General features: G+C 47.9%; 1 protein-coding gene across 6 annotated transcripts in view; it reads left to right on the top strand.

Moving 5' to 3' along the window:
* Positions 1-25,654, top strand: part of Efa6 (Exchange factor for Arf 6) — a 251,722-nt gene that overhangs the window by 198,877 nt on the left and 27,191 nt on the right. The gene's annotated exons all lie outside the window — the stretch shown is intronic.

Raw genomic sequence — 25,654 nt, 5'->3', positions numbered from 1 at the left:
CTGGCCCGACGTTGCGGTCCGGCTCGCCTGGCGCCCGCTCGCTTCGCTGCTGAAGACGTCGTGGAGATTTACCATACTATTATTTTATTGTGAGATGATGCTGTTGACAGTAAAGCGATGTGTAGAGTAGGCCTTTTATTATAGCGCAGGCGACTTCCGAAGCGCCGGCCGCTGCGACTTCGATGCGGCAGAGGCTATAGGCCTAGCGACGACCACGGCAACCAGGCAGCAGAAGAGCTCGTCGCCCGGAGCGCCCGCGAGCGATGCCGTTGCCGAAAGCTCGAAACATAAGCAGGCATGCTTTGTCGCTGCTCGAGCAGTCTTTCTGAGGGACTGCTGTACGGCGGCGAAGTGCGACACCGGTTGCGGGCGGAGCTTGGGTAGAGCGGCGCAGCGATGCTCACCGCTCCGTGTCCCTGCTTGCAGTGAGGCGGCAGTTCGCAAGCGACGATCAGTGCGGCGCGTCGGCCAAGTGGCCATATGGCTTGATGAATGTTGCTGCGCGTACATTATTTTTCTAAATAATGATTGCACTTCGCGCTCTGAGCTCGCTACTTGTTACTTGTTTTTGGTCGGCGAATGTTTTCGCTCGGCCACCGATATGCCCAATTGGCACGTCGGCCAACGGGTCCCGTTTTGGTCGGCGGCGTTGTCACACTAGGACGACGCTTGGTCGTTGGGGCGTCGTCGTCGTCGTCGGTGCAGTGTGACTGGCTAGTCGGGGAACGACCAGGTTGTCCGACGCGACCGTCGGCGTCGCTGTCGCGTCGACCTCGAGGTCCCGTCGGCCTAGTGTGAACGCGCCTGAACTGCGCGCTGGTCCCAGGCTGCCCTAGTCGTCGCTAGGCCTAGGTGGTCTCGCTTCCGCAGTTGACGGCGCTTTGGAAGTCGACTGTGCTATAATAAAAGGCCTACTATTCACATCGCTTTAGTGCGAACTCGTCCCATAATAGAAGATAAGTTCGATTTCCACGACGCCTTCATCAACGGAGCTAGCAGACGAGCAGCGCGCACGAAGAAGCAGCGTCGAGCTGTCGGGATGGGACAACGTCGGCGTGAGGTCGGCGCTGTTGTCGGCAGAGTGTGACACACGGGTCGGCCGACGGCTACTATCTCGGCGACGCGACGGCGATGCGCTCGTCAGGCGACGACCGGTGATCGGTCGGCATCTGCGCAGTGGGACAGACGCGCCGACAGCACGAAAATCGCTGCCGCCGACCATCGCCAGACTGAAATCGGCCGATCGTCGGCGTAGTGTGAACGCGCCTTTACCATTTGACGTTGCCTACACGCTCGGCGTTCGCTGGCACAATCTGAGCTGCGTCGGGCCTGACGCCTGCCTCCTCTTCGGAATCGCTGGCCAGCGGATCAAAACGAAGTGGTTGTCGGGGTTCGAACCGCGGCGTCTTCTTCTTGGTCTGCGTCATCCCGCGATTCCTCATAATCGGTGTCTTCGCCGAAATAAAAATCTTCTTGCCGACTCGGAGCTGTACGACTTGCCCTCCACCCGGCTCTCCGTGTTTACGCGCTCCACGTGCATGTCAAGCAGACGACATGCCTACACGACGTCACGGCTTTCCGGACCCACGTGACAACGCATTGTCTGGTTTTTGACGTCATGAAAGAGCCTGGCAAAACCTGGCAACTACGAACCGAAACCGAAACTGCTGGGTACAAATAATACGATTATTAATTATATAATGCGAGTTCATGCTTCTAAGATGGTGTTCCATGCTCACTGAATCGCTACGCATTATTTACAACCCAGAGATACAACACAAAAATTTGGTGTCTCTACCCCTTTAAATGTACTGATCCCAAGTGGCCTACGAAATTTTTCTTGTGAACAAAAAAAAAAGAAGCCTGCCTTTTTTTTTTTCAAGAACCGTAAAATTTTCGCATTTTTGCGCTAGAATTACGAACTCAGATATGTGACAAATTATGTACTGCCATTTTTATGCTGCCTTAGGCAAAAACGATGGGGGGGGGGGGGGGGGGGGGAATATGAGGCGTTAGTTATTCTTCGAGACATAAGTTTGTGCTCGTCCACAAAATAGTAAGGGCGGTCACAGGTCCCGACCATTTTCTGGGAAATGACCTTTGACAGCGCAATGAAGAGCCATAAATTTTTCTTGAAGAAATCGGAGAGGGTCGAGCTGGAATTCTGGTGTGTTTGGCATAGAATGAACCTTATTGACTAATGGTTTGGTTTATGGGGTTTAACGTCCCAAAGCGACTAAGGCAATGAGGGACGCCGTAGTCGAAGGCTCCGGAAATTTCGACCACCTGGGGTTCTTTAACGTGCACTGACATCGCACAGCACACGGGCCTCGAGAATTTCGCCTCCATCGAAATTCGACCGCCGCGGCTGGGATCGAACCCACGTCTTTCGGGTCAGTAGCCGAGCACCGTAACCACTGAGCCACCGCGGCGGCTTTATTCACTAATATCAGTTCCTTTATTTGTCGAGTCTCTGGGTCCAGAAACAGAGACTGAAGGCTTTGTACGTACAACCTAAATGGGCTTATGACCCCGTGAATTTGGCCGCCGCGATGGCTCAGCGGTTATGGTGCTCGGCTGCTGACCCAAAAGACGCGGGTTCGATCCCGGCCGCGGCGGCTAGAATTTCTTTGGAGGAGAAATTCTAGAGGCCCGTGTACTGTGCGTTGTCAGTGCACGTTAAAGAACCCCAGGTGGTCGAAATTTCCGAAGCCCTCCAATATCGGCGTCTCTCATAGCCTTAGTCGCTTTGGGACGTTAAACCCCATAAACCAAACCAAACCGACCCCGTGAATTTGGCAGAGGTACGCATACTTAAAAAAAAATTCATTTTAAAACTGTAAAGTAACTGGAGGCATGAGAAAGTGCAGCATTAAATGTGAGCACAAAATAAACAACATGATCTAAGGCTAACCCCGCCTTTCCACAGAAAACTACACCATCTAAATTTTGTTCGTCTTAGTGAAAATCTATTGCATGGGTTTTTCTGGGTACTTTGGTGATTGTCTGGCAGAAAGGGGCGCATTTGATAGTGAGAAAATTTCATTTAAACATTTTCCGCCACGCCATTCAAATCCGTGATGCGTATACGCCCAGTCGGACGTAGACATTGTAGCTCCTGAACATTTAACATAGTGGAGTATGTCAGATTTTCATGAAACCAAACTCGGAAGAGTTTGTGTTTAATAGTTATGCTTTCGTTGCCACATTTGTTTCGCCGTTCGAATAAAATTGTTTTTGTGTAATTTTAATTTGCTATACTTTGACCAGCGACTCATGCTGTCAGTTACGCCAACATGGCTATGCCAAGCTAAACCAACTACTGTCGCAATAAGTGCTCGCCGAGACTCGCCTGACACGGTTTTTACAACTTCGCGAATGACGTCATGAGTGGCATTGAGTTCGAGGGAAGTACTGAATTTTTTTTTAAGTCCTTTTGCAATTACTAGCGCGCCTGGAAACGCTTGTGAAACGTGGTGTACTTGATCAAAAAAAAAAAAAAAGGTTGTCTCTGCATTAAATGTTCTGGAAGCAGGACAATATATGAAATAGTGTCATCGTATCCGCAAAAGCTGTTTTTCCGCTGCCTGTGGTCGCAGCCGTGAATTAAGAGCTGCAGCTCGTTGGAAAGCTATAAAGGTGGCTTGTTATACATTGTGAATAAGGTGCCTCATGCACTAAGACGACCGGAGGAACGAAACAGAGACGCAACAGGTAACATGCGCAAGATTCAGATGTTATTCGTAGCCCCCTCTAGTCATAGCGCATACATAGCGCCTCATTCAGACTTAGTTGCTTGCACACATAGGTGCAGGCTGCATTATTTAGTACTGGGCCGCATGGCTGGCCTGCAAACAAGTTTCTTCTTTTCTGTTTATGGAGGCTCCCGCATAACGTAAGCTGCTGTAACTTCCACCTATACAGTCATCTTCGATTTATTCGCTGCTGGTTAGGCCACTGCTTGCGGCTGTTTCGTACGCAACGGCGTGCCGTGCGCATCACTACGACCTCGGAAGCTCCTGAGCCTCTTACGGGCCTCACAGCTTATTGCTAGGTCGCGGTGCTGCATTACATTCCACTTTTTTTTTCGGTTCTGGTCGTACGTTGGCGTATCGTTATACTGTCTTGCAGTATAAGCCTTAGCTGCAAAGGAAAGCTGCAGCTGTTGTCGGCGGCCACAACGCTCGCAGCTGTCGTAATGTGGGAACAAGCAGTATTCGCCGTGACGTGGGGTTGTGCGGTAAGCGAGGAGTGGCCAAGTTAGGGGTGGAGCTCTGTGCGTCGGCTGCAAGCAGCCTGGCCCTCAGGCCTCGTGTCCCAGTCCCGACCCCTCCGTGATATTGGCCGCGCGTAAGTACGTGTTTACTAACACGCCAAGGCCAGCACTGCGTTTGCCGGCCGCCGTCGCGTCATTCGCCGCCCTCTGGCTTTTTCCGGAAGCGGGCCTTGGCCTTGTCTGGCAGGAGCGCGGCGCCGCCTTCTGTTGCTCTTGTTTGCGCCCGCTCTTCGTGCTTTGCATCTCCCGCGCCGAGGACGTCACGGCTGGAAGCTGCGCCGCGATCGATTGGCTGCTCCGCTCGCTGGTCCTTCTCAAACAGTGTAATGCACATACTCTGTACTCTGCCAGACAAAGAGAAACAAAAAAAAGAGCCTCCTGCTTCTCCCTATGGGCAGTGTTCTCAGCGCGTGCGAGAAACATTTCGATGCAGAGATAGTACGCCACTGTGGGCCGCGGAAAGACCTCTGTCCTTGGTAGCCTTGCCCCAGGGAATGGTCCGGTCAGAGCAGTGCTGCTTGTGGTGACGCCAAAGCTTAGTTAGCCTCGTCCTCGTTGTCAATGTTGTTGCTACTGCTGCTGACCCTGTTGTTGGTGTAAGTGGCTGCGTACCACCGCCAGACCATTGCATACAATCAATGTCGACGCTGCACCTGGAGTAAGACGTTGTGCCTGCTGTTCTGCGACGGTGCGACCGTCACACTTTGACGTAAAAGATCGAACGCGCCCTGCCTTGGTTGCTCCAGATCCAGTCGAACAACGCTGGCTGTGATCGATTTTATTTCTGTGTCGTTTGGTGCGAACGTTGTCGCGGCGGATTTGTCAGCGAGGATTCCACTTTGAAAAAAATATAGATACAGGGCGTCCCAGCTAACTTAGCCATGGTTTAAAATTTTAATATGCCGCGGCACTCTAAGACGACGCGACCAAATGTATGTTGCTGGCTATAGTATGGAGCAGGTCACACTATTATTTGTGTTGGGCTTAATTGCAAAATTAGTCGAGATTAATTAACCAATTTCGCAAACAACGAAGATAGGCGAGAAATTTCAGTGAGCCAGTTTTAGAACGGTCCGCAAAACGTCCGGTTTAACAGTTTCTAACCTTCCATCTGTTACGTTTTTTTTTTTTCGCTCACTGCAGATGCCCGCGAAATACAAAAAAAAAATTGCAGGATTTCAACTAAGGTTGAACCGTGTTGAACGCGCGAAATCACGGTTTGCCTTGGTTGTCTAAATGGCGAGGCAGAACCTTCAGTATCCCGCCAGTGTCCGCTGGAACGTTGACGATCGGTCTCATTATTCCGAATTGTCCGTGGCTCGAGTGCAGCACTCGATGTATCTGCATTAAGGGTATAAGGGGGGAGAGCATGCGTTCTGCCGTGTCACTTCGCGGAAGCAGATCGGAAGGCATCGGCGGAGAGCATGCGTTCTGCCGTGTCACTTCGCGGAAGCAGATCGGAAGGCATCGGCGGATGCTACCAGCATCCGCCGATGCCTTCCGATCTGCTTCCGCGAAGTGACACGGCAGAACGCATGCTCTGAGGGGCTCGTTATAAATATAAGGGGGCTCGTTATAAATATAAGAAAAGCCGACAGCTACAGAAACCAAGGGACACAGGGGATTTTTTAATTAATTTATTTATTTTGTGCTGTTCGATTTAGAATATTACTGAATATGTTATCGCTTCAAGATAATTGATTAGAAAAGCAGAAGAAAAAACAACCACATGCCGCCGGTGGGATCCGAACCCACGACCTCCGAATTACGCGTCCGGTGCTCTACCGCTGAGCTACGGCGGTCGGAGGTCATGGGTTCGGATCCCACCGGCGGCATGTGGTTGTTTTTTCTTCTGCTTTTGTAATCAATTAGCTTTATGCGATAACATATTCAGTAATATTCTAAATCGAACAACAGCACAAAATAAATACATAAATTAAAAACTCCCCTGTGTCCCTTGGTTTCTGTAGCTGTTGGCTTCTCTTATATATCCCTGTGTTCCTTGGTTTCTGTGGATATATATATATATATATATATATATATATATATATAGTGTGTGTGTGTGTGTGTGTGCGTGCGTGCGTGCGTGCGCGCGCTCAGATAACGCTAATCAAGGTCACCCTGAAATTCTTATATGTGATAAACAGATGTGTCGACACGAGGGAATCGTTCTTAGTTTTACAAGAAACGCTGTAGTTTTTTCGGAAAAAAATTGTATATCACGCCAGGTGGATGACGTCGATTTTGCGAGACAGTTTGGATCCCTGCAGAAAGTAAAATAAAATTTTGGGGAACCTGATCATTTTTTTGTAATTGTATGCAAACTTTCCTGTTGTAATCAGTGCAAAAATTTTTTTGCCTCCTATAATTTGGCTGCAAAAAATCGCAAACATTGCTGAAAAAGTAAAGCATTCCAATAAGGGCAGTTTTTAGAACAATAATGGGACAAGAAGGACTAAGAACCTTAGGCTGAAATTTTTTGTCACTATTAATCCGTTGCTTTTACTACTGCCGGACGAAATTTGTACTTCTAGAATGGGCAGATGATTTTTAAGTAGGCGCTGAAATCATCTAGAATTCGAAAAATTCAAAAAAAGGCTAACTTTAACAGATTTTAAAAAAATCCTCTCCGACTTTCTGTCAAATCTCCCTGAAACTCCTGCAGTACCTAGTAATTTTAGATCAAGAAAAAAAATGAAGGCCTAACAGAGCATATTTCGTTCAATTACTGTTACTGGATAGTGTGCGTTGAAAAGGGCAGCGGTTATGAATTCGCCTTCGAACTGCGCGCATGGGGTTGCGTTTTAGGTATTACCATGGATAAGTCTCAGAAAATACTTCGTAAACATTGTTTTTCTTGTCAGCCCAGTTTTAATCACGTTCAACGTTGATATAAGTCCTCTATCGTAATCTATCCAGGTCTTGCTAATGCCAGCAGAGACAAATATTCCGTCCTTCTTAACTTGAATCTCCTAATCTTGTTTTATTTTTTAGCAATCATCCGAACGGGTAAGTCATTATATTTCTTTATTTATTCTCTTTTGTGGAATTTGTACGACTGCCGATTGCCCATAGAAATTACAGTTTGTGCGTTTTAAGACTGGCAACTTTTGCGAACGTAAATATCTGTGCTTTCCTGTGAAAAAGATCTTTTGACTGGCCGATTAATTTAGGCTGAGGCACAAACCGGAGAGGGTTCAATTACTCCATGGACTTTCTTTACACGGGACATTGACAACGCGCATTAGCCCAATAACGCTTTTGTCTCTTGCGTGTAAAGCGTTTTAGCGCTATGATGGTCGTACATGCCAAAGTCTGTTCACAAAACGTATCCTCCACCGAATCTTTTCAATTTTAATGTCTTGGACAAAGCACGAACTTATGCAAATAAACAGCTTTCCAGGCGCATGCCTCCGTTTCCGTAAACTGTATTACCAAATCAAGGGGAACCGTTCATGTCGCTACCGTCACAAGGGGTGGCCCCGCACGAGACTGTAAATCAGTGCAGAACTGATTCCACTCCGAAACGGTGGTGTAGGCCACCCAAGCATTGCCTAAATTCGATTCAACATCTTTACATTCAGTACTTGTGATGGTCGTGTACTTTCTCAGTTCTCTTCCATCCTGTCCTGAAAAGCCAGTGAGGTGACTATACCGATCCTCCTGAATGCTAATATCATTTAGCTTTCCTTCGAGTGCGCCTACGAAGCCACTGGCTCTTTCTAAGCTTTTGTTTCCAATCGAGGTCAGGTTGTGTAGCGTTTGTTACTAGCCCACCATCGCCGTTGCACGCACTTTTAAGGCGGAAGCCTTTAATGCCTCATCGTTGTAAGCAGGAGTTGTCGACACAAAATGTCACGCTTTTCAATTGGTCGAAATGCTCGTGACGTCACAGTGCGCGAATTTCAAATGGGGCCAATTCTACTTTGGCTAGTAACCATGCAACCAATCAAAGGGATCGTATAGCGATGCTCTAAGTGGGACTGAGTTTAGTTACTTGATTAATTAATCAATTAGCCTAATTAAGATAGAGGAGAATGAAGAGGTCAGAAGAAAGAGGAAAAGAGAACAAAGACGCGCGTCGCAGCGACAACAGCGTCCGCGGAAAGAGACGCTGCTGAAAAAACAGATAAGTACAAAACCGCGTTCGCTCCACCACCACGCACTTCCCCACTCAGTTCGACGTTGCTCGGTTCATATACGTTGTGTCGAACATCCTAGACAGTTCCAACATTTGACAGGTAAATGACAGAACACGATGGATAGAAATACAATAATATAAATATGAAATAGCCTAATTAACCTTTCTAGTTAGACCGCATAAATCAATAAAACCGAGAACGAAATTGGTCGAGTTGGGGAATCGAACCAGGGTCTCCGGAGTGCGATACGAGCACGCTAGCCACTCCGTAATGCCAGCTGAATGGTTTGGAATGAACAAAGGCGCGTCTAGCTAATACGGCGTCTTCGTTCACTCCCATCTTCCCCCTTTCCCTTACGGCGAGGTGCAGGTGTCCACCCAGATATGCGAGAGAGATAAATTTCCTTTCCTCAAAAAATAAATTTACCGTCCAGCAAGGCGTACAGCCGAATTGGCGATGGCGTTCTGTGGACTCCCTGGCAGCGTTGCAAGACGCTGTCGCGTTCCACTCTTACAGGCAAAGCTAAACATGTTAACCACACATCAGTAACACACGCAGACAGCCAATGGACGCGTCATTCGCTGGCAGCACTTGAATCATCATTCACAACCACATTCGTGGCAGAATGCTGTACTCAGGCTTTCGCCTTGCACCACTTTAGTCGCCAAAGTGACTCCTAATTTTTTACTGTGCGCTGTAGCCGGGAACATGAACCTTTTTTATGCGATATTCCTTGTGTATGAGTTAATGAAACTAATAATTGCTCTGACAGTAACTGGAAGCCCTCTCATTGGCAGAAGTTGCCTTATCATATAGATAGACACGCTATGTTAATGCATGTTGCGCCTTGGTTTCGACGGAGCCAGCCGAGCATGTGTAGGCAGAATGTGCAGGGAATAACGTCCAGTTTTTTTTTAGTAGAAACGCATGTGAAGAACGGTAATTGATTTTTTTTTCTCTGCCAATCGTACGTTTTGACTGCACTTGGAAACTGAACGGTTCAGTATTAGTCAAAGCGAAAATGTAGAATGATATTTTCTACTTATAGCTCTGCCTTCCTTCATTCGTAAATCTTGCTGGGATAGATCTTGTGTACTTGTGGGGAGTAATTCGGTGGCCTTCTTTAAAAGTTATTTTAATAGCAATAAAGAAGTATCAGCTGTTTAGCCATCTAATTCGACTTTGAAATTGCCGTTTGCTTTTCGTGCTCAATACAAAATTATTTTCTTTTTTTTTTTTTTTGCGGCAAAAGTTACCTCATTTCTGCAACGCCTGTCCTTACTGAAGGCACAGGCGGCACTAACTTTCCGACATGTGCACAGAATCTTCTTGTTTTTTTAAGATAAAGGGTCTTTCCTGGCTCAATTTGGAGTACCAGAAGCACAAAGCACGACTGTACCATTTTGCGCACCTTTAGTTTAAGTTTAATTAAACGAACTATCGTTGATCTAAACGCTATGAAAGTTTGGGGTAAGTGTTTTATAAACCTGAATCCAAGCCAGGTTGCCATCAAATACTTTTGAAATGGGGCAAAATTCTGGATCCCATTAGCCAGACGTATGGGAGCCGCGTGAAGAAGCAAACGTATTCATGTCTTGATTTATTAAACACTTAAAAGCAAAGCTTCCAAGGTATTTTCTGAGACTCTGACATTGTGATAACTAAAACGCAACCGCATGCACGCAGTTCGAAGTCGAATTTATCACCGTTGCTCTTTTTTAGCACACAATATCCAGTAATGGCAACCGAACGAAATCGTTTCCGCCCGGATCATTCAGCGTTTCTGTACCACACTGATGCCTTCGTCTTTGTTCTAGTAGGTTTTTCCCGTCGTTCACGTTTGTTAACTTTTGGAAACTACCACGGCCAAATTGCGGAACCCTCTCAACCTGACCACAGTCTCAAAGCCCCGCTTCTATTGGTCAGCCTTGACAACTCCCGACCATGGCCAAGGCCGACGAATAGGACCGGGGCTTTTAGACTTGTCTTCAGATTGAGAGCGTTCCGTAAGTCGGTCCCGGCAATCGTCCGAGGCGTCATCACGCGACTAGGAATTCTTTAGGTAGTTTGATTTCCGAGATCTCAACATATGAAACTGTCTTCGCGCAGTGAGAGGAACATCACTCGCAGACGGGTGCCATTGCATTTTTTTTTTGTTTTTGCGTTCTCTCGCCTAAATCAATCTCTTCAGAGACAGTTTTGTCCTGTACTCATTTCCATAAGCTGTGACACGTGATCGAATTTAGAAACAACTACCAGCGCAGGCAAGACAAGAAGCGACAATTTTGACCTCCACATGCATACTTGCGTAGCTGGAAGTAAGTGCGCAGTTCGGGGAACGACTCGTGAAGAACTGTCTGGCCTGTTCTGTTGTTGTTTTTTTTTGTCAAAGTTGCGCGTGCGATTGGTCATAGTTCATGCTGGATGCTTTTATGACGAATGACGTTTCTCTCTTGTCGTAGCACCCGCTTATGCGTGTTACGATCTCAGCCGCATGCCAGGGCAAGGTTGTATATAGAGGAGAAATATTAAGCATTTCGATAACTCTAAGCGTTCTCCCTCGAGTGATGCGATACAGGGCGCAATGAAGCGTAGTGAATGAAATAAAATAAGCGCTGTCCTGTGATTTTCGCCCAGAGCGCCCTCGGAAATGGCAGTATCTTTCTCGTGCGTCTAATCCGGTTAGCCATGACGCCTCTTTCGTGAGCATTTTCTTTTCGGAAATATTACAGCACTGTGATGCTTAAGCTGTAGCGACGTTTTTTTTTTTTTTTTAATAACGAAGAAAAACGACCTCCGTTATTGTCTTTTAGCAGCATGAGGTGCTTTATTCTTTAGCGCCCAAGCTGTTCGATACTACGGGAGCTCTCGAAAGTTCAGGAAATTATTTTTGAGACCTACATGGCCGTAAAGAAAAGGAACCGAGTTTATCTCGTATAATGTAACCGCCTGCTGCGTTGATGTATTGATCCCTGCGCGATACTTTCTGTGCTCAAGGACACTGCTGAAAGTCATTTCCGCTGCCTCTTGAATGCGTTTCACGGTGCCGTTCGAATCTCCTGGCCCGTGGTAGGTCGTTTCTCCTTGCGATATATTTTCATTTTTGCGCGCAGAAAGTTTCAAGGTGCTGGGTATAGGAAGAATATGAAGAAAGATGGAAGGATCGAGCAGCTTCTGTGAAGTTTAGAAAAAGAAAGAAAAACTGCAGTGCTGTCCGCGACTGGCAATGAGCATCGATCCGCGTTGTCGTGGTGTGGCGTCCGAGCTTGACCAGCCTCTCCCTCTCTCTCTGAAGACTTCCCCCGGACTTCTTTTTAAACCCACATAAAAATATCAGAACAAAATTAATGGAACATCACGGACAGCGCGTGTCGACTGCCGTCGCTCGGGCACGGTTTGAGCAAATCCGGGCTTCCGAAAGGGTTGAACGAGGCGGATTTATGGTTTACTCTTGCACGGGACGGTAGGGAGGGGTTGTTTAATTTGAACCATGTACTTCTTGCACGGTTTTCACCGAAAACTTCGGTTCAGCATGGTTTGTTGTACTTTGCCCCCGCAAAAACTGCCCCTAGCGGTCGACCTTAGATCAGGCCCCTTGCCGAGCTTACCGTAAAGTGGATGAAAAGTCCACTAGCAAGGCGGTGGATTTCTTGAGCGAGGTGAAGTGTATACTTAACTTACCTGAGCTCGCGAAGAGAGGCGGCAGAGTTCCTGGGACGTTGTTAAAACAGGTGCGGACCCGCCGCGGTGGCTCAGTGGTTATGGTGCTCGGCTCCTGGCCAGAAAGACGCGGGTTCGATCCCGGCTGCGGCGGCCGAATTTCGATGGAGGCGAAATTCTAGAGGCCCGTGTGCTGTGCGATGTCAGTGCACGTTAAAGAACCCCAGGTGGTCCGAAATTTCCGGAGCCCTCCACTAAGGCGTCTCTCATAGCCTGAGTTGCTTTGGGACGTTAAACCCCAATAAACATAAACCTAAACCAAAACAGGTGCGCTTGTCGACGGGCTAGCCCGGTCGGTGAGAATGTCGTCTCAGATGACGAGAAGCTCCGAGTGTCATGGGCTTGTCCGAGGCTGCTGTCCGCTACGTTTGTGCTCCTTTGAGAGAGCCGTCTCCTAAGGTGTATGCTGTCCAGCCAGTTTAGTTGTGTGCGATCGATGTGTGTGTAGACGTGTGAGAAGCAAGGGGCCTGTGCTTCCGAAGTAGCTTTTGCCCTCAACTGAGCCAGCCTCATTGACTGGCCAGAAGCTCCTCCAAGCAAGCGCTACTCAGAACGCAATCACGTTCCGCCACCGCGTTGCAAGAGCTGCTCGGATGACCACGCCGAATCCGCACGCCCTGAAGGCACGTCGGTGGTATGGGTAGCCGCGGCACCTTGTGATTAACCGAACCTGCCCGACCAGCCTAATCACCACCGAGGCGTGCGGAATTGTACACATTCCGGTACCACTCGCTCTGCCGATGGTGCTGTGATCATACTAGTTTTTCGTACATTAACTGTGGCCATTGTAGCTGCTGCTTTTATGTGCATACGTTAGGAAACAAATCTAGTTCTTGCCGCACTGCCCGTCACTGGACTCCACCGAACTTCAGTTTGCGTAAAGAGCAAAGGCCATCATCCCCATTCCCCCCTTCCCCAGGACTGTGCACGAGCCAGACTGGCCCCCTGCTAGCACTGCAGTTCGCAGTTGGTGGCGCACGTCTGCGTCTCATATAACCATTTAAGAAAGAGTTCGATTCCAGAACGGTCGGACGACAACTCGGGCTTTACTGGTGCATACCAATCCTGCAGCGGACACGTTGGCGCAATGGCCCAACTTATGTCCATGAACATTTTACATTCGACCTCGCTGAAGTAGCCATTCCTTTAGCATAAAGTATTGTCTAGCCCTACCGCCTGCGTAAACGAATCGCGCACGAAATTCGCGTCTGCCAGGCCTTGAATGTCCCCTGAGTGCGTCAGTTAACGCACCAGTTGCGCATGTTCGTCCCAAATCGGAGTGCTCTTCGCGTCTGTTTTATGCGTATAGTGTAATGCCCCAACGTCCGGTACATATCACTATCCGTATATACAACTGTACTTACGTGCATGCATCTAATGTGTGTAAGTTATGCCCACGTACCTAATTGCCAGCGCAGAACCCCGGGCGTCTTGCGGGGGCCTTCTGAAATTCATTCTTGTTGCACGCACATCCTTTCCTTCCTCGTGCGTATATAGTGTCTGGCAGTTCCGAACTCTTCAGTTTTCGGAACAATTCTCAAACTAATGGCTTCTCAGCGTGGCGTCCGTGCTGTTCCCGCCGCTGCCGTAACGTTACCGCAGTACACCGCCTCGATGAGGGCTCGCAAATTGTGGCGCCCACATGCTCGCCTCGCGAGTTCGGCGAGCGCTGTAGACCGAAACGCGTGTAGCCCCGCGGCGGCGCGCTGCGACTTCACCTCGTGGCGCACAGCACGGAGTTCGGCACGTGTATTAGAGTGCCCCGGGCTCTATAACGCCCGAACACGCGGATAATTTATGGTTCCAGAATGTGCACCTGACGCCCGTTCATTAAGCGCTGCCGGCAGGACGCGGCCTGGCGAGAGCATCGATTATCGCGGCTCATTGTGATGAAATTCCTCCGGGGTTTCATTGAGAACGCAGCGCGGCTGCTACAGCTGTACTCGGAAGCGGGTATGCGCGTCGTTGTGAGGTTTCCCAATCGCTCTATGACCTGTGCGCATTTGTGCTATCGTAACGAAATAGGAGAGAAAAAAAAAACCGACTCGAAAGTGACTAAAGCGCGATGCGGACCCTCGTATACAGGGTGTTTCACCCAGGACTTGGTCCAGTTTTTGAAGATAGGCGTTTTGAGTTAGAAGAGTGCTTTTTTTTTTTCGGCGTATCATCGTCAGCGTTGTCGTATACATCAGAATACAGCTAAGACGTGCTATCTATCTAGCAGGCTGGTTAACTAATGGTGAATAGTGTAACTATTACAGTTTGGCTCCTTAATTATTTAGAGGCGTGTAGCCCACCGTAAGTAATATTATTCATATCAGTTTTTAGGATTTCGAAAACCTGTTATCCTCGCCGTTGTGGCCCAGTTTGGCCGATGTACATTTTACAGCACGTGAGAGGGATATCTGATACACGACGCCCACACCACACTGAATCAACAGAACTGGATGCTTCTTTTTACTTTATTTTATTTTTCTTGTTTGGGTCTGTTTTACAGCACAAGAAAGCAATTTTTTTCTCTCGGGAAGGGGGGGGGGGGGGGGGTACTTTGTACTTCGCTGCGACATGCTTTTAGTTGTGCGCTACCTTATGGTATAAGGTTTCACGACCGGTCTATTTTCCTGCTTGCTTACGTCGTCTTGAGTGCTTTTTTTTATTCCTTTCTTTTTTCAACTTTTTCAGTAAGGCATCTGCGTTCGTGCTTATGATCGAAGTCGGAAAGCCAGCTTGTTCCAACTTCCGGATCTGTATCTGAAAGCTTTCCTCCTCTTTATGGCAGTGACGATTTTTTTCAGTGACGCTTTCAGGCATTTTCCGTTTTCCAGGTATTTTCTGTTTTGTATAGTGCACCGCATCTTCATGCTTTTGCTAGTTCCGCGGTGGCTTTTAGAGGCTGTAGCGTTCGGCTACTGAGCCCAAGTTCGCTGGGTCGTGCCCGGGCCGTGCCGCCCTCATTTAGATCGAAAGCTGCGAAGTAAATTTTGGTGCACGTTAAAAGAGCGCACCCCAAATGGCAGAAATTGTTCTGGAGCCGTCCACTATACAGCGTCTTTTTTCATGGCCCTCGAGCAGCTTTGGTAGGACTAAGTTAAACCCCGAAATACCATTCGGGCGCTCGGTTGCGGCCAAAAATCGTGTTATTAACCGGTAACAGTATAGGACTCCTGTGGTCGTTCCGGCGCTGACGTTTACTGCGCGTCTGTGCCTGTTGGATTTTTTTTTTCTCCTGGGTTTCATTACTGCGGCGTTTCGTCATCAAAAGGTGGCGACTGCATTATTTTGCCGTTGGGCACAAATGATGCCCCGTGCGCGATCGCCTTAGCTCGACAAACCCAACTCGAACGAAGTCTGCTGCAGCAATCATGCCACGACGTATCGCGCGCTTAGACGGCGACATCATACGCGCGGCGACGTCTAGCCGACCGACTGAAATGAGGTCGCGGTTTCGAGGGAAAGCCCCGCGCGCGCTTGCCGCAGTGGTTTCGAGATGCTCTCAGCCGCGTTGTTTCTCCAACCACGTGGTGGCACATTTGCATCTAAATGGGCGGCACGCGCGCCGGACGGCATTTGGACGACCGTCGTCGACTGAAACAGCCGGGGACTCGTCAAGTAGTTGAAGTGTTTCCTGCCTCGGGCGCGCGCACCTCCGAGCGGCGACGCTCGCGGCTTCTTCGCGAAGGCGTGCGTTGAGCCGGAGGAGTAATTAAAGGCAATTTGCAGCCGCGGCGAAATCGTGTGTAGGCGAATGGGGTCATCCTTCGCGCCGAGCTACTAATCGTGCTTCTTAATTTCCGTTTTTTTTTGTTTTTTTTTTTCATTTTCCGGCTGCGCCCGTTACTCCGCTCATAGCCGTTCTCCAGAATATGTCGGGGTTTTTAGTTTCCCTCGTTCGTTCGCGGAAAGCGTCGCGAAGGTCTTTTCGCCGTTTTCGTATGTGGAACAATGGCGAAGTTCTCCTTTAACGGAAAGTGCCCGCACTCTCAACGTTTCCGTGCGCAGGTCATATACTTCGCCCTCGACGAGAACTTTTTTTATTTTCTTTGTCTGGGATCGCGCCTTGACGATGTCATTTACGAGCGCAGTTTTCTTTGTTCTGAACCGTATTTTGGGACCTGCGTTTCAGGATGTGTGAGGCTCAGTCCGAGGGGAAATAAGTAATAAAAGCGTAACTTCGAACCGTTTTGCATGTTGGTTCATTTGATCCTCAACGCTTTGTGTGTTATGGAGAGAAAATAAAAATCCTTTGCCGTGCTGTTATTTTTTTTTATGGACATTTTTTCAAAAACTAGGAAAATTTTATTGATAAAAAAAAAGCTTTCCTAAGTGTTGAGAAGTGGCGAGCGCATAAACCAGCAGGCTTGCGCCGGTGTGCATCGATTTCATCGCTAAAATATGTCCGTCGTTTATAGGCGTTCCAAAATTTGAACAAGGCTTATTTTAAGTTAGTAGCGCGTGTAGCGCGTTTTATTTTCAGCGTGTTCGCTACGATCCTGGAAACGCGCACTTTGAGTTCAGTGTGAACGTGCGTGTCATTCCCGATTTGGTAGGTCATCTTCCTCGTATGCGGGGAGTACAAGATACCGTTTACTAATATGCGGAAATCGTTTCCAGATTGCCGTAAAAAACAAAAAAAAAGACAGCGAAGAATTTGGGTGACATTCATTAGGCCATGCTTGCTGGTCTTTCTAAAGCCTCTATACAAGCACTTTTAAATGCATTTAATGAAATATGAAATATAGGCAAAATACCCAAGACTCAGAAAAGGGCCGCTATTGCGACAATCCTAAAATGAGGAAAATCGCCAAGCCGCCATCCTCTCTTATAGCTTCAAGCCAATCGCATTTGCAAGCTGCGGAGTAAAGTTGTTGGAAGGAGCTTTTAAGTATATAGCTATCTTAGCTTTTGTACTTGAGTCACGAAGCCTCGTATTTGGAAGCGCATCAGTGCGGCTTCAAAAAAAGGTATGCTCTACGACCGACCACTTTATTCGTCTTGAACAGAGCCACAAAGCCCTTTTTGACCGGCGGTCATCATTTTTTTTTTTTAAATTCAAGCCCTTGTGATGAAGTACCATGGTTTATGCTAGCGTTTGCCGCTGGTTATCGAAGTTATGTCTGCTCCCCGTATTGAAGTGACCTGCAGCATGCAGGTTGGGAAACCACTGGTTGATAAGCCCATTCAGACATTCATTTTTTTTTTGTTTCTTCTGCAACGTGGCCACTTAGGCGGGAGTTCAGCCGAGAACTCCTGCGTACAGCTTTGACATTGTTCGCCGTGTCGTTTTGGAGGCCTCTTTCGTGCGCATAGCTGCCCTGATCCTGTGCTTCAACTCTCTTGAGTCCGCGCCAGCTTTTTTCAACTCAAGTGGCACAGGCTGTGCCGGGTGCTCGTGTGTCTGCAGCTAGAGTGAGAGAGACTGGTCAGTGCGGCTTGCTTCATTGAAGTATGGCGATGCTGCAGAACTTCTGCGGTCGATCAATCACGGCATTGTTACATTTCCTTTTCCACTGAGTCCACGTGCTGTATTCAAGCGTCGCACATTCCTCTTGTGGTCGTTCTGAGATTATCTATGAACCTAACCAAGCTGAGGATAGGAGATAACATCACTAACGTCAGTGATTTAAGTATTGGAGCGACTTTTACCGCACTAAAGAAAAATTGCAAATTTCAGCTACGAAACCTGCTTAGTTTCGGTTTTAAAATACGAGCGCGCAGTGGTTCTCAAAATGTGTCCAACTTCCAAATTGCGTAAGGTAGGAACGTAACTCCTTTGCAGCGTAGTTCTCAATGTTTAGGGATATTTGAAATGTCTAGGGATATATGTTTAGGGATATATTTAAAGCGTAAACTGCAGAAATTCACTTTTTTACAGCGAAAGGGATATCGTCTGGGATAACCGCCAGCGTCATCTCCAATCCAAGTAGTAGTTTTCGGAAATATTAAAAGCAAACCTAAACAGTTGACCGCTGGAGTTCCCCAGGGGTCGATTTTAGCTCCCCTTTTATTCAACCTGTACGTTAATGATCTCAGTCAAGCAATTTTTCAGTGTCGGGTGTTTCAATACGCAGGTGACACGCTTTTAGTATCTCGTCATACTAATTACCATCAAGCCGTGGCTGAATTACAAACTGACACTGTAAATGTTATCAGTTGGTACCGTAACAGCTTAATTTCTATTAACCAAAATAAAACTAAATTAGTCTGTTTTCACGATCCGCTGAAATCTGTTTCAGTCATCACTCCAGTGTTTCTTCATTCTCCTCTGTGTAACAATTTCTCTTGCTCTCCTATTCCATACCTCTCAAGTGTCAATTATCTCGGTGTCCATTTCGATTCTAACATGTCCTGGAACACTCATTTGGCTAACGTTTGTGAAAGGCTGCGCAAAATAGCCTGCCTGGAAAACAATAGCACATGCATTGGCGTCCAGTGTGCTGCGATATGGAATTTGTTCTTTTTATTTCTGTTCAGTGTTTTGGCGCAACAAAGCGAATTCTTTACTAAAATCTATAATTCGGGCTGTGATGTATGGTGTGCACATTACTAATAATTCCAATCGTTTTTCATGCTCGCACATGTTTTCGTTCAGGCTATTATTCAAAGAAACTGGGATCCTTATGTATATATGGAACAGTGAGTTCTGCCTCCCGTATGTCCCCGCCAGAGCATTACGTCCACGCGGCCGCTTTACCTTGCCCAGAGTACGGACAAGATATGGTAAACGTGTCCGTGCCTTTTATGTACCTGATGTGTTGAACGACCTGCCAGATGTTTTATCTTTCAGCACTTGGAAAGAAGTGAAATCTGCTATCTTTGATTTGTATGTGTAATTTTGTTTCTTTTCTTTTTTTTCTTCCTTTTTTTTTCCCCGTCCTTTCTCACTGCCTTTCCTTAGTTTCATTCTAAATTTGTGCAGTATTGATTAAATGTGCCGTTCTCTGGCTTGCTCCATTCTGCCGAGCACTGCCCCACAAGCCCATTGTTGGCTTGGGCAGGCTCGTGTGTGTTCGATGTAATTTTTTCAAATAAATAATTATTATTATTATTATTATTATTATTATTATTATTATTATTATTATTATTATTATTATTATTATTATTATTGTTGTTGTTATTATTATCCGCGACGTCACCGAAGAAGGCAGCGAGAAACGTCGGCAACGGCAAGATCTAGCTGTTAGGCTTCGCGGTCAAACCGAGCATCGGCTGAGAGGGCGCTAGGGGGGAGCACCCGGATCAGCAGACAAATAAGCTTACTTAGCTTTCCAATGGGATATGAAGCTTAGATCCCTATGACAGCTCCTTCCTGTGTTAACCGCGTCAGTTCGTAGCTTAACCGGCCAAATTAAAAACATAAAGAAGTTTTCAGTGTAGGCTTATGACTTTAAAGCAACGCACAAGCTTCACCATATGTAAAACCCATCCCAGGGGAAGGAAAAATCACCCAAGCATTAGTATCGGTTTTTTGAAGCGGTTGTATGCCGCCTATTGGCCACAGATACATCATGCACACCATTATGCTGGAGAAACAGTATAAGTCCGCACGTGAAAATTATGGAATCTTTACCATGGGGAGTCATATTCTGTTAATCTGCAAAGGGCTCTAAGCTCTGAAATGAAAACGTTTGCTTAAGTTTTATCAAGAAAGGATGCCTTTTCAGCCTAGTTTTGTTTTCGATAAAGAAGTACTTGTAAGCGCTGCGGTTGTTTTTTTTTTTATTTTTAAGAGGTACGTGAAAGCGCTTTAAGTGAAGTCGGGCATTTTCGAAGCGACTCACAAGTTTTCGCCACAAAGGCACCACGCTTTTAGCCTGGCCTTAGCTGCTTATGCGGCTGTAAATTCAATAAACTAGCACTTATTTTGCTTCTTATACGTACGTGAGGTACTCTCAAAACACAATTATTTAGAAAATAATTTTTATTGATCGCTCAGCCAACAGTATGAGCACGGCAGTCGCTAGAAAATGTGTTTTTGTTGTGCTTTTGGTTTGGCTGAAGCACTCTACACAAATTACTCCTTTCAGCCTTTATTCTATCAACCGCCGGCCTCTTTTTTTCTTTCTGCTAGTTGAATTCAGCTTCTTGGAGAATTTCGTGATTACTGCCGCTTATCTACGGTATCCAATAACTCTTGAGGATTGGGTGTCATGTTCAGCAAGGAGGAGGCGCACTTGGGTGCAGCATAACTGGTTCGTTATTTCGAAAACAACCCGTTTGGCGTACTTTTAGTTCCAAAAATGCGCGCATTTCGCTCTTGCAACCAAAACCTGTCGTAGGGAGCGAGACGCTAAAAAAAAAGAGAGATTCGTTAATGTCCGTTTTAAAGACGCTCCCTTGGTGTACCTGATAAAGGTTATTAAAACACAACGAGTTTGTTTACGAAACACGAGAGGAGCACGCATACCAGCGGCATTGTGTCGTCTGTTCTGCTGTGCGTGTGTATAAGTTACGCTGCTTTTTTCAGAAAATCTTGAACCAACTAGTTAAGTATAGGCTCGTATTTTTGGTAACGCGTGTTTTCAGCGCAGCAAACGACACCTGCGGTGGTACGTGAGGGCTTTGGAAAGACTGGGGGACAAAGACAGTGAGCAAAAAATCGTCCTATATCGTGTTTAGCTTTTAAAATGTGGCCGTAGCGAGGACTTCCGACTAGCTCGGATCACTTAAAGGGGCTCTGAAACACCTGCCGATCCATATCGGCATCAGTATCACCAGCTCCAGCTGCCAAAGGCACGGGAGTTGTATAGCGTGTTAGTTCACCGTATTTGTGGCTTTCGCGTGCTGCCGACGAGCGTTGCAGGTTTAGCACGATGGGCAAGCACCTTAATTGATACACGGCTGGGAGTTAGCTTTCGAACACGGCAAGCGTGCGGCGAGCAGGAAATTCGACGTGGCCGAGGAGTGTGTCCGATGATGGTGCAACCAAAAGGATGCATTAAGAAACACAAGCTGCAAAAAGCGCGCTTTCCGAGGCAAGCCGTGCGAGTTTCCCGAACTGGAAGAGCTGCTCTGCTATGCGATAGAAGTGCGGAACAACGGCTACGCGTTGACAGCGGACCTGCTGCGCGAATTCTTGTGTGATGAGCGTGCACCGGAGCACAGCACCAGCTCGGAGTCGGAATACTCCGCGAGTGACGATTGAATGCCGCTCATTCCCTGATTGGTGTGTCTTTACTTAAATTTTTTTTTTCGCACATCGCGTGTATGGGCCGCACCCCGAAAATAGGCCCTCGAATCTGGAAAAGAAAGTGCGGCCCTTACACGCGTTTATGATTATCGTGAAAGGAAGGGGGATTTAGAACGCCGCCTTTGGGACTCGATGTAGCCTTTTGAGACATGGTAAGTAAGCCACGGTCGATACGAAAGTTTATCCACGATGAAATATTTTCAGCCCCGGGCCACTCGTAAACGACGCCATCATACTCCGCAATGCGCCATTTGTGCGGTGTAGACGTGTGTGTCTGGCTTTGCGTAAGCACCAGAGATGGTGTTCCTGCTTGCAGAGACATTGATTGGGTAAACTCCTCGCCCGTCCATCTCGAGCGCCAAGACCGCACGTTGCAGCTGGTTGTAACTGCGCGACTCAGGAGGAACAGTCTGATACGGTTCACGCTTTCCCTTCATCAAATTAATCGTATTTGCTACATGAAGCAGTTGAACGCTTTCACGGGAGCCTCATCGATTCCGCCTTCGTCGCGTCCTTCTTTCTATATGAAATGTATTTTAACGACAGCGAAAATTTGCGCGTATGCGAGCAGCGATCTAAGTATAAGCGGGGAGTCGCTGAAGGCGTTATCTCTAGGCTGAACTGTTATGATTATGGCTCGCATTCCTGTCCCCTTGCGCATGTGCGTCCAAAGGTGTGTGCTGTGGCTTTCAGAAAAATTTTGGGTGTCAATTTCTGACGAATGTCGGGAAAACAGGCGCCACGCACGCACGCACACGCACGCACACACACGCGCGCGCGCACCGACTTGTAATGCTTTCACATTAAAACTACATGATGCACGGGCGCCCTGTCTTTTTCCCGTGTGAAACGCTGGCTATTGGTATTTTTAAACTAGGCGAACTTTCTGCGCTGACTGCAACGCTTTCAGAGGTCGCGTGACGTGATTGGAACAGTCGTCAGAGCGTACATCGTCTCCTGTTGCGCAGTGTAGCCACCCCGTACAGCGAGGTGAACTGTCCTCGCCTCCTGAAGCGGTATGGAACGTCAGGAGCGCAACAGTAGCATCCCACCCCGCGTGTTGGCATCTCCTACAGTCACACGCGGGATGTCTGAAGCTGAACCTTTGGAAGAGTCGCCGCCCCGGCTGTCCGCGTGCTTGTTTGTAGCGCGAAGTGCAGCTTGTTCAGCCGCCATATCGCGCGTCTGTTCAGGTTTCTATTTTTGCCCTCGCGTCCTTCTCCTTCGCTGCCGGTGCATCATTTGCGATACCCGATCCCGATGGAAAGCGTCGCCATGAGTAAGAGGCTCGTTCCCATTCGCGCTCCCCGGACCATTCAGTCGTCCAGTGCAGGCGTTCCTTAGAAGCGCACTGGCGTCGGCGCACCTGGGTCTGTTCATTCATCGCTGCCTTCTTAGTGAGATGAGCCGCCTGGCGGATGGGAGCAGCACGTTGTGTTTGCTGCTATTTTTCAGAGCGCGTCTCATCCCTGGAAGCGAATGAACAAACGCGGGACGCTGGTCTCAAAGCCGGGCGCTGAGGTGCAGTTTTAATAACGGAACAAATTACTCATTGGCGTCCACTCAAGCGCAGCCATACGGCTACACAGGGAAGCTACACAGCTTCCACAGAAACACCGTAGTTATAAGAAAAATTCGTCCTGATCCGGGGTTCGAACCGTAATCACCGCTTCACTGCAGCAGTCGCTCGACCAACTCGAAGTGGGAACAGGGTTGGTCAAAGATGCATTTTGTTCGCGGCTGGCGCGTGCCGTACTACGTTCAGCTGGCGGAAATTGAATCACCGGATTGAGGTTGACGCCTCTCACTCGCTCCGTGGATGTTGGCCGCATTTCCTTCGCACATCCTCCTCTGTGAAGAGTTTGGATGCGTCTCGCTCATGTACTTTCTCTCCAAAAGAAGAACAAAATAATTCCGACACCACCACTGTGAGGCATGGTGTTACTCAGCTAGCTTCGCCACCATACTGCGAAAAAGCGATGGAAACCGCTTGCACTGGAAGATTGCGTTGTTACGCCGTTTTTAGGCAATAGCGTTTGAAACGCTAGTTCTTAGTACTTATTTCTGCTAGTGCCAGTGATTACAACATTCCTTGGCGAAAAGAGCTGGGGGTGGCCAACATTTGCCATATTCGATAAATGTGTGGCACTGGTGCAGACTCTGATAGTTCTTATTATTGTGCCACGCTATTGCCTTTGAGAATGCTAGCGGTTCGTGAATCGCTACGTCGCAGCCAAACGCTAATAGCTCCCGTTCGGCGCTTGGCTTTTTGAGTGTTATCCCTCGAAAAGAGCGCAGCACGAACGCATGCGCACTGGTTTACGAAAGTTGAAAAACTGCGCTTTTTGCCTTGTATCGATGGTGGTTGGGGGTGGAAGAAGGAACGCGTGTGTGCGTGCGCACTGTATTCCGTCGCAAGAGGAGTCAAAAGCGGAAGGACGTAATTTGGACGAGAAGAAAAAACACGAAATGAGAGCGCATGTCAATGCGTTCTGCTTCCTGGCAATAGTTTGATTCACAGGGCCTGCAATTCGTATCGCGTGCCGGGGAATGTCGGACTGGTTGCGCCCTCTCGCCGCTCCCGCTGGATCGATTCCGTTCCGGGCGAGTGCATGCGGCGTGCTCTTCGTCTACGCGTGCATTGGAGACAGCACGTGAAACTCTCCCGCCGAGATAAGACGGCCGGCTTTGCTCTGTGCGTCCTGTGCTGTTGCCGTGTATTGGTAAATGGGTTTTGCGCTGCAACTGTACGCTTGGCTTTTTCGCCTTTTTTTTTTTTTTCAAGCTCGTTCGGAGCGCGTGGCATATGCGTGAAACCGCTTCGCTTGCTCTAAGCCTTCGGTCGGAGCTTCTTCACTGTTCAGCGTTCCCCTCGTTTAAGTTGATTGCATAGAAAGCTGAATAAGTTATTCCTGCGCGGGCTACGTCGTCTCGCATTTATTGGCCTCCTCAGCCATTGCTTGTTGGCTCTGAGGGTTTTGATTTTCGGTCATTCTGCCAAGCAGCGCGTAATTTTTAGGGCGACTCTTGTTGATTTCCAACTTTGAAAAACTTCATAAGGTTGGACCCCCCCCCCGCACACACATATACTATTGCTTTTTTTTTTTCTTAAGCGATCGCTGATGCGCTCATATTTACCTACAGTGTTCTGGATCTTTATTATGGATAATTTTGCGACAAGGTAGGGCCGCCTTCCTGAACGCTGTAATGTCTAATTAAGTAGCTGTATTTTTGATTGCCCGAAGGACGATGTTTACAAGATATTTTCAAGCTTCAAAAGCTGTCGTGCGTTAAGTTTGTGCCTTTGAGTGTGTCTAAGAAAAGCGCCCGTGCTGTCATCCCGACATTCGTATGTAGCGCGGAGTATATTAATCGTCTTCGCGTGCAAGGCTCGATCTCCATAAACGTATGGCGATTTCCGTACGTTCCTCCTTAGCATGGCGCAGTCAGCCATAGCAGTCGGGCGTGATCTTCAGGCTGTGCCTGCTTACAGCTTGGCGTACTATTCCTGGCGGCACTGGGGCAGTTCAGGAAAGCTGAGTTCCATGCTTCGAATATCCTCGACTGTCCGAAGTTGTCCAACGAATCGTTCTCTTGAGCCGCCACGCCATTGTCATTCTGTTTTCGCCGCGGTGCTGAATTTTATCGGCTACTTTGCCCCGTACTGCGTTTCACCACTTACACACTGCGTTGCTTGATTGCTAGAAAATCACATCGTGCATATACACGGACTGTTCCGCAATTAAACGCGTGCCGTGGGATGCTTCTCTTAGCTAAACTGGTGAGTTGTTGAGCCGAGATTTCGCACAGAAGTGGCATTTGATTGGGAGAATTGTTTTTTACTACATTTGTTTGGGATAATTGGCTGAATCGATCAAAAAAACTTCGGATATTGGCAACGTCTGCGGCGACCACGAAACAAAACGAGTTTGACGCACTGTGCTGGGCCTCGCATGTCATGCCTGCGAAACCTTGATCTGCGTTTCACGTCCTGTGCAATGTTTGGTGCCTCGCGATGGGAGTGTGTTTACTCTTTTTTTTTAATTATTAATGAGCCACTGACAGCGCGTACAAGCATGAAAGGTTTTGGAATAGTGTTTCCGTATGGCGCGTTCACTGCAGTGGGCTCTTCAGTCCACGGTCAGCGTCGTAAAACGCGTGCCGCAAGGACAGATCGTTGAGGCCCAAAGTCGCGACAGTAGCGCGTACTACTTAAGGTAGTTTCTGCGAGACATAGCTCCCACGCTGGTTTCGCTTTCGAGATTGTTTTTTTTTTCTTTTTTAGTGCGAAAGCACTCATGCGCTCACCAACGCCGACCAATAATCTTG

The sequence above is a fragment of the Amblyomma mixtum genome, chromosome 3 (genome assembly GCF_055824585.1).
Source record: "Amblyomma mixtum isolate Tamu chromosome 3, ASM5582458v1, whole genome shotgun sequence".
NCBI classification, from domain to species: domain Eukaryota; kingdom Metazoa; phylum Arthropoda; class Arachnida; order Ixodida; family Ixodidae; genus Amblyomma; species Amblyomma mixtum.
Note: the sequence above shows the minus strand (reverse complement) of the source record. Positions and strands in the feature narration are given on the sequence as shown.